This window comes from Nicotiana tabacum, chromosome 3 (assembly GCF_000715075.1).
Source record: "Nicotiana tabacum cultivar K326 chromosome 3, ASM71507v2, whole genome shotgun sequence".
Classification (NCBI taxonomy): Eukaryota; Viridiplantae; Streptophyta; class Magnoliopsida; order Solanales; family Solanaceae; genus Nicotiana; species Nicotiana tabacum.
In genome coordinates, this window is record NC_134082.1 from 36,742,003 (window position 1) to 36,752,866 (window position 10,864).

Consider the following 10,864-nt stretch of genomic DNA (forward strand, 5'->3'; position numbering starts at 1 on the left):
TTTGTGATCATGACTTCGCATTTGCGAAAGTTGACCGCCTGGGTTGACTTCTCATTTGCCAAGTCTTCTTCGCATTTGCGAAGACTGCTTGACTGGTCTTCTTTTGCAATTGCGATGGATTACTCGCAATTCCCAACTCTGCTTCTTCACATTTCCTAGGATTGTGTCGCATTTGCGACAACTGAGGCCCCTTTCCAGATTTTCTTCTTTTTAGATTCTTTTTGACTAGTTTCACTTGGTTTCTTCAAGATCACTTCTAAATCGCATAGAACCTGTAATATAGAAGCAAATGGCATTAAATACGTTATTTTATTACTCAAATATAGCAAAAATATAGGCTTAAAGAAAATATAATTTGGTAAAATACCAACTTATCACAATGCATGAAAGTACGTTAATAAAATCTTTTCAGAATGTCATAAGACTATTTTGCCTTTGAGTTATATAATAAAGTAAACTCTTTTCATCTTTCGTACTTTTCTGAGACACATGAACAGATGATAGAATATTATAAGACATGAAAATTCAAGAACATAGATATCTCTAATACTTCTATGAATAGAGTCATTTGTGGAATTTGTGCATTTGCTTGTTTCATTTGTATTGTATAGGTCATGCCAAAAAAAATAAGGGATAGCCTTAACATACCTGGAGTAGGGAAAAATCCGTATAATATTCTTTGTAGGAGATCAAATCGTCATTGTTTCTTACATTCTTAATTGTTGAAAGCTTTGAAGTAGCTAACGTTCTCTAGATTGTAAAATAATAATGCCTTTTGAATTGTAAAGGGTCCTAAGGTTTCTGATTGTTGAAAGCTTTTGAAATAGCTAAAGAAAGCTAATGCTTTCAAGATGTGAGAAGGAAGGCAACATTTTTGGATTTGTAGTAAAGCTTTGAATCTGATAAGCTTTGCTAAAGCTTGGTAACGTTTTTTGTTCCTTATTGTCCTAACGATAAGATTTGTATTGTAAGAGATAAAATGTCTCTTTCTTGTTACTTGATTGCCACCTATCAAAGAAATGACTTAGTTATTTCTTTACAATGTGGCTAGCTGCCACGTTTGGGGGGGATGTAATTTATTAAACTTTATCCACTTATTAGTTAATTAGGTAATGTCCCGTTACCCAGTAATTAACCAATTACCCATATAATTAAGAATTATTTCTACTTACTTAAATTATTACTTACTTTTCACATACCATACTATCATGGGCACATGGTACCTTGTATGGTTCTAGTTCATAAATACCTGATATTTTCGCTCATGCCGTATTTATCCCAAAATGTCAAATTTAAACGAAATTCATTTTCTTTAACTTTCTTCCCCTCTCACCTTCACGAATTTACTCATTACTTATAATCTCCAAATAATATTTTCCTTGGAATTATGTCAATTACCTTACGACAAATTCAACGAACAATACTATAGGGTGCAACGCCATCGTAACTTAATACTGCAAAGCGTAACCTCACCGTAATGTAATACTGCAAGGCGTAACAACATCGTAATGTAATACGGCAAGGCGTAACATCATTGCAATGTGATATTGCAAGGTGTAACATCATCATAATTTAATGCTGCAGGACATAACATCATCGTAATATAATACTGCAGGATGTGACATCATCTTAATATTGTGGGGTGTAACAGCTTTTGCGATTGGCCAAGTTTCGCATTTGCAAAGTTTTTGCCTCTTTTGCGGAAAATTGTTGAGCTTGGCAGTGTTTGATTTTGTGAAAAATGGGACGCATCTACGATGGTCGCATTTGCGAACACTAGGACCCAAATGTGTCTTCTGCATCTGAACATAAAGGTTTAATTATGGGATTTTAGTCTTATTTTTTTTATATCTATGGACCTTTGACTAGATAGGAGGCGATTTCGAAGGGGACTTTTCATCTATAATCATTGGGTAAGTGATTTTACTCAATTTCCAATAAGTTTGTATCGTGATTTTTGACTTGGACGTATGTCCGGAATAAAATTCGGAGGCCCGTAGGTCGATTTGTGTTGTTTTGCCGAAAGTTAGCAATTTTTAAGGTTTTAAAGTTTTATAAGTTTGACCATCGGTTGACTTCATAGCTATCGTGTTTGGATTTCTGTTTCGGGACTTGGAATAAGTCCGTTTTGTCATTTGTAACTTGCCCACAATGTTTGGCATCATTCCGAGTTTATTTGATAGGAATCGGATGCACGATTGTGTTTTTCGAAGTTCTTGAGTTTCATGTTGAATTCATGTATTTTGAGGTCTAATTAATGATTTTGGATGTTATTTTGATGATATGATTGTGCGAGCGAGTTCGTGTTATGTTTTAGACTTATGTTGATGTTTGGTTTGGAGCCCTGAGGGCACGGGTGAGTTTCAGACGCGTGTTGGAATGTTTGGAAATTTGCTGGTATGATCTAATGCATCAGGTCTCGCATTTGCAAGATTATGATCACAATTGTGATATTAAGCTTTAGACTGTTATATTCGCATTTGCGAACCAAGAGTTTGTATTTGTGAAGGTGGGCGGGACCAAGCTGTCTCGCATTTGCGATTAGTCATGTCGCATTTGCGAGGTGTCCCTTGTTTGCCTTTGCAAACATTATGTCACATTTGTGACTGTAGAAGGGGTGTGAGGGACTTTGAACTTGCGATGGTTTCTTTGCATTTGTGGGGTTTGCATTTGCAAACCCCAGGTCGCAATTGCGACACTTGCGACTGGACAAAAAGCTGAGGGACGGGATTGTAGTCTCATTTCTCATATTTTGGAACCCTAGACTTGGTAGGTAGAGATTAAGAAGAGTGATTTTCATATACAATCATTAGGTAAGTGATATTTTTCAATTTTCAACTATTTTACATGATCATATGAGACTTTTAACATCAAAGGTGTGAAAATCAAAGTGAAAATTTGTGAAACTTTGTCAAGTTTTTGAAAAATAAGAATTTGAGTTTTGAGAGTCAATTTGGACTTCGGTTTTGAAACTAATCACTTATATGAACTCGTGGGGTCATGGGTAGACGGAATCTCCCATTGGACCCGGGTTTTGACTAGACGAGTCCTAGGTTGACTTTTGTTGACTTTTAAGCAATTGTGTAAAGATCGTAGCTTTAATTATTCGAATTGATTTCTCTTGCATTATTTGATGTTATTAAGTCAGTTTTGATTTGATTTGTACCGAGTGGAGGTGAATTGCAAAGGAAAAGCTTTTTTTGAGGATTGATTGATGGCTTTTAAGGTAAGTATCTTTCCTAACGTTGTGTGGGGAACTACCCTGTAGGAGTTGGTTTGTTTGCACTATTTGAAGTTCGTGAGAGGCATGTATATGAGGCGACGAGTGTGTAAACGGCTTATATGTGGGAATTAGGCAATTTTAGACACATAGGTTCTTACGTTCATTAAAAATAAAGTTGTCTTATCATGATAAATACTCCATGTGTTGAATTCACCCTTACATGTCTTATTTGAAGTTGGTTGATTGATGTTCTACCCTTGTTGCCAAATATATTCTTATATGCCTTTCGAAATTGTTGCCCATTTTTTTGCCATGTTATCACTATCGTAACTGCGTAACCTTAAATTGAAGTTATTGTTATCTCTTCTGTAATTTATTAAACTTAATTAAAGTAATTCTTATCTCTATCGTAATTGATTAACCTTAATTGAAGTTATTGTTATCTTTTCCATTGTTGACTTATCCTTATTTAGAATCACTGTTACATTTTTACAGGATTCCTATGTATCATTTGTTGTCTCTGCTCTTACTTGTTGAATTGAGTTGTGATAGAACACTTGTACAATCATACACGTAATTAATCCCTCATATTGGTTTAAGAAGTTAAATCCTGATGTTATTTGATCATTTACATGTATTCTCTTTTACTTGCCTTCTATGTGGGAGTTGCACTATTCACACGTGAGTCATCCATGTGGTCATGAGTTATTGGTATTGCTGGCACGTGATTTGTCCGCGTGGATATGAGATATTGTCACTCCATTGGCATGTGTATTGTCCCTGTAGATATGAGGTGTTAATGGTGTCACGCCCCGAACTTGGGGAGCACGACTGGCGCTCAACGGAGTGAACCCGGTCAAGCAAGCATATTAGATACTTTCTACCCAAACTCACTCATGATTAAAGAGAATACAGTTTTCATGAATTTAAACAATAGGGAGATCATATAGACAATACCAATTCATTACCATTAGTTACTCCATTTAATAAGTCTCAAAATACACGCATCTTCATGGTTTGAAGTGGAACAAGTGATCAAAACACAACATAACTTGTTTGACTTTTCCGGCACCCATATACAACCCATAGTTTGTCTATATAGCCTCTAAAAGATACCAAAGAGTACAATGATAGTGCAGGCAACAAGGCCCCAACTATACCTCAAAACACAATATACAATGAACAAAAAGGTATATAACCTCGAAATAAGTGGGGCTCACCAAGTCTGCTGGGGAGAGGGTGTACCGCTATCACTGATCAATACCACCTGCTATGGAACCAACTGCATCCATTAAAGATGCAGCGCCCCCGGTAAAATGGACGTTAATACATATGGAATAGTACTAGCATGTATAACTAAACACCATCTCAATAAAATGAGTAATAATGCTAGAAGAAACAATCATAATATCAATTAAAAACCTCAAGCAATATAAAACACCAAGTTAGGAGAAAGATAAGTCTTTCAAGTAAACCTTCATATTTTAGATTGAGAGATCTTAGCACCGATATGTCACCATTCACAATACCACCATACTTTTGGTATGGGTCCGATCACAACCCGATAGGCTAGGCTGTCTCATTTGAGACATCATTCACAATCACGATCACAATTTCGATTAAAAGTACAATTCCCAACACAATCAGCACCATGTGTGCGACATGGTATCCGATCACGACCTGATAGGCTGGGCCATCTCATTCGAGAAATCATCCTTTTCTTTCAATTATCCCATTTCACACTTCTTTCACATCTCTTCATTTTTATTGGCACTAGTGGTCACAATTGTATTATTTCTTTTGGCACATTAGCTGTGTTTCATATTTCACATTTCATATTTCTCATTTCGCATTTCATGTTTCGTATTTCGTGTACACCTTTTCACTTTCAACCATAATCGTGGATTTCCAACAACAAGGCATTGCTATTCAAGACATTTAATATCACGACCCAAACCTATGGGCTACGACGGGTGCCTGAGTCCTACCTGTCAAACACCCCTAGACATATGTCTAAGATATGAACCTGAATAACATCTGCTGTATTACGAAAATAACATACATGAAGGAAACCTACCATCAAGGCATATGTATGTATACGTGTAGAATACAGTGGGCGAGCTGGCAAGGCTGCTATAGACAACTATACATCCGAAACTGAAAGCCGGAAAGGCTATATACAACCCAACTAGACATATTGTCCACAGACCTCTAATAGAAACATAACTATACAAAGATGGGACTAAGCCACATTATACCCATATACATATATGCAAATGCATCGTACCAAAATCAAAAGCATCTCCGAATCAATTGGAGCACGCCAACTCTCGCTGATTAGGGATCCTAAGAAGGGGGACCGTCAACTTGCTTACCTGCACCTACGGGCATGAAACGCAGGCCCTGTGAAATAGGACGTCAGTACAAAAAATGTACTGAGTATGTAAGGCATGAAAATTAGTATGTAACAGACATAGATGAAACGTGGAATATAGAAACATGTCTTTAAATCTAAATAACTTTGTAAATTATAAAACATTTATAATGTCATGCATGTGCGTATAAATGCCGTGCCATGCATAGGTATGGGTGTACATAATATCATCAAGCCACTAAGGGCATCCCATCATATCATCTCGACCACTGTGGGCAATATCATCAACATATACCAGCTGATCAGGTGGTGGTGCGTATATAACGCCATAACCTTTTCCATATCCCATATACATATATATACATACATATATACGCGTATATAACGCCGTTTGAATCATATTTTAGCCACTGTGGGCAAATGTATGAAAAATACGTAAAAATCTTAATACTCCTTCCGGATAAACTTTTCCAACTACATATTATTCTGAGACTCATGTACAAAAGATAATAATAATTCTCATGGGGAATCAAGAATATAGACACCCCTACTATTTCTATGAATAGAGTAATTTATAGAAACTTTGCATCTGCTCATTTCTTCAGTATAATTTGGACCATGCCAAAAGAAATAAGGGAGGGGCTTAACATACCTGTTCCTGGAATTATTTGAACGAATCTGCTTCTGCGAAATATGGACGAAATTCACACTTGGATGAACTTGATATCTTGGATGAATTTATTCTGCTTCTAACGTTTTTGCATGAAATGTTGGCTAAAGAGTTGAATGCTTGAAATATTTGAACGAGAATGATTCTGTTTTCTCACGTTTTTTGTTCAAAAACCAAAGACAAAATTCTTGGATAATGCTCACAAGAGTCTTCCTTTGACAAGACTTGTACATTAGCCGTTTGAAACTTTTATGACACATGTAAAGGTGAACAATGAGTCACCTTCAACTAGGGGGGAGGGGGGGTGTCACGTTTCTCTGGGGGGGTTGATTTTATTAATTTTTATCCAATTATTAGTTAACTGGGTAATGTTTTGTTACCCGATAATTAATCAATTACCCGCATAATTTAAAAATTACTACAAATTACTTAAAATTCTATTTATTTTTTAAATTAATTCATATATAATTTATATATTATACTACCGTGGTCATATGGTACCTTGCATGGTACTAGCTCATTATTATCAGGTATTATCGCTCGACCCGTATTTTATTCCAAATTGGCCACTTTCAACGAAAGTCGTTTTCTTAAAACCGTGTACCCTTTTATCCTTCATAACACTTATTTATTGCTAGTTATAAATAGCGTAAGTACATTAACGTCAACATGATCTCATCCTCGGGTCTATGTCGGTTAACTAAAAATGAAATTTTAACGTACGAAAACGCGCGATGTAACATCCTTTCCCCTTTAGAAACATTCGTCCTCGAATGTTTAACTCTCCGGGATTTATATAACCTTGGTAGAGTCGCCTTTTTAACAACACTACTACCAACTCTTCTTGTAGAAACCCAGTAATTTAACGCCATATATGACCACAATCATTAATAACGACGATGGCCTCACACGACAAAAAAAATAGCTAGCACAAGAATTCGTACACACACGTTGAGGTTATGAAGTCTCAGTTGGACCCTTCTGTTGGAGGAGGAAATATGTAGGGATATCTAGACTTCATTTACTCGGCCTTGCAAGTCATTTCTTCCACATTGTTGTTCCTCCAAAATACTTTTACAGAGGTTACCTCCTTATTTTGTAGCTTGCGGATTTGTCGGTCTAGAATGGCAACCGGAATTTCCTTGTATGACAAGTCCTTTGTAATCTGTACATCGTTCATGGGAATCACTCGGGTAGGATCGCCAATGCACTTTTGTAACATAGATACGTGAAAAACCGGATGGACAAGCTCAAATTTCGAGGGCAATTATAACTCATAAGCTACTTGTCTCACTCTCTGAATGATCCTATAAGGCCCAATATACCGTGGGCTAAGTTTGCCTTTCTTTCTAAACCTCATGAAAACCTTCATCGGTGATACCTTTTTGGAATACCTAGTCGTCCAGCTGAAATTCCAAGTCTCGTTGTTGATTATCCACATAAGCCTTCTGATGGCTTTGAGCTACCAATAGCCTTTCCTGTATAAGCTTAATTCTCTCGATTGCATGCTGTACTAATTCTGGTCCTACTAACATAGTTTCCCCAACATCGAACCACCCTATAGGCGACGTACACTTCAGTCCATAAGGAGCTTCGTATGTAGCCATCTGAATACTGGAATGGTAACTATTATTATATGCGAACTCAATAAGCAGCAGATGATCATCCCAGCTACCTTTGAAATCTATTACATAAGCTCGTAACATATCCTTTAGTGTTTGAATAGTACATTCAGCCTATCCGTCTATCTGCGATGAAATGTTGTCCTAAGACTTACTTGAGTCCCCAATCCTTTTTGGAAGGACCTACAGAAGTTAGCTACTAATTGAGCTCCTCTATCTGAGATAATAGATATAGGGACACCATACAGTCGTACTATCTCTTTAATATAAAGTCTTGCATAATCCTTTAAGGAATATATAGTTCTAATGGGCAGAAAATGAGCTGACTTAGTAAGCCTATCAACCATAACTCATATCGAATCGAACTTATGCTGGGTACGAGGTAAGCCTACGATGAAGTCCATATTGATTATTTCCCATTTCCAAGTCGAAATCTCCATACCCTGAAATAATCCACCGGGTTTTTGATGCTCAATCTTAACCTGCTGACAGTTAGGACACCGAGCAACAAATTCTGCTATATCCTTTTTCATTCCGTCCCACTAATATAATTCCCTAATGTCATGATACATCTTTGTTTCTCCTAGATGGATAGAGTAATGAGAATAGTGAGTTTCTCCCATAACCTGCCGACGCAACCCTGCAACATTAGGCATACACAATCGTCTTTGATATCGGAGGACCCCATCTTGTGTAATTCTAAACGGTGTCTTCTCCTTCTAAACGGTGGTATCCCTATAATGAACTAACACAGGATCCTCATACTGACGTCCCTTTACTTGAGTTACTAATGAGGATATTGTTGTATCCTGAAGAGTAATTCCAACATCACGTGAGTCCAGTAACCCAGCTCCAAGACTAGCTAGCTGATGAACCTCATGGGCTATCCCCCTCTTTTTTGGCTACAAATATGATCGGCTACCCATACATCTAAGGTTGAAGGCATCGGCTACTACGTTTACCTTCCCTGGATGGTATAAAATATCAACATCATAGTGTTTAAGTAGCTCCAACCATCTCCTTTGACGTAAATTCAATTCCTTTTTCTTGAAGATGTATTGGAGGCTCTTATGATCTGTATAGATGTCAGCATGAATGACATACAAGTAGTGCCTCCACATATTTAGTGCATGAATCACCGCGGCTAACCCTAAATCGTGAGTCGGGTAGTTCTTCCCATGATTTCTTAGTTGTCTAGAAGCATAAGCCACAACCTTACCATGCTTCATCAGCACACAACCCAACCCAACTGCTAAAGCGTCACAATAGATAATATAACCATCAGTCCCATCTGGAAGCGTTAGAACCGGTGCTGAGGTTAATATGTCCTTTAAGGGTTGGAAAACTTCGTTCGTAAGCGTCGGTCCATTGAAACCTAGTTCCCTTCTGAGTTAACTTACATGGTTATCCTAATCTCGTACAATTCAGGAAATTCCCCTCTTCGGAGGCCCAAACATCATCTTTTATCCCTCACAATTTTGCCCGTATCCCATTATTAGGGCAACATTTCATCTATTCTAAATGTTACTAGTCTTAGACTCCTTTGGGTTCATTCGGGCTATACTAGGCCTTTCATAACTAAGATAAACCATCAGATCTCTGATGAACTTATTCCCAAGGACTTATCCATTCTTTTTACCTTTTTACTCATCTTTTCTTATCCTTCCTCCTGTATTCCTAGAACTTTGTCGCTCTACCATACTTTAGCTTGTGACCTACACATAGCTATTTATACTTATTCACAACCTTTCATCAACCTGCTTGCACCATACATTTCCTTATGTTATTCCAGAACATCAAACAAGTGACCACATACTACTTTGGTCAAAGGTTCTTAGAAGAGAAGAAAATTTCGTTACAAGTTTCTTGTAATAACCTGGCAAAAGAAGCTACGAACCTCATCAGTGTTGTGGGTCTAGGCAAAGTCTTCACTGCCTCAGTCTCTTGTGTATCCACTCGGATATCTTTACCTGAAATAATATGCCCAAGGAAAGCTACAGAGTTCAACCAAAGTTCATAGTTTGAAAATTTTGCATACGACTTCCCTTCTTGTAGAACTCTGAGCACAGTACGTAGATGATCTGCATGCTCAACCTCTGAACGAGAATATACCAATATATCGTGAATAAATACAATTACGAACAGATCTAAAAAAAGCCTGAACACACAGTTCATTAAATCCATGAATATTGCTGGGGCATTGGTCAGACCGAACGACATAACCCGAAACTCAAAGTGCCTATATCTAGTCCTAAATGCAGTCTTTGGAATATCTTCATCCTTAACCCTTACCCGATGGTACCCAGACCTCAAGTCTATCTTTGAAAAACACTTGGCACCTTGTAACTGATCAAATAGATCATCAATTCTTGGGAGCGGGTACTTATTCTTGATCGTTACCTTATTCAGTTGCCTATAATCAATACACATTCGTAAGGAACCATGGTTATTTTTTACAAATAACACAGGTGTTCCCCATGGTGACGTACTAGGTCTAATAAAACCTTTTTCAAACAAGTCACTTAGTTGTTCCTTTAACTTTTTCAGCTCTACGGGGGCCATTCTATTGGGGGAATAGATATTGGATGAGTATCTAGTAGTAGGTCGATGGCATACTCAATTTCTCGCTCTGGCGGAAGACTCGGAAGCTCATCGGGAAAAACATCGGGAAACACATTCACCACAGGGATGGACTGAATGGTTGGTGACTCCACTTCAACATCCTGAACCCGAACTAAGTGATAAATACAGCCCTTTTTTATCATCCTTTTTGCCTTGAGATAGGAGATAAATTTACCTCTTGGTGATGCCGTATTACCTCCCCATTCTAAAACAGGCTCTCATGGGGACTGAAATTAAACCATCCATGACCTACACTTGATATTAGCATAACAAAAGGCCAGTCAATCCATACCCATTATAATATCAAGTTCTACCCAACCGAACACCACGTACCTTATCCTTGTTTATTATCA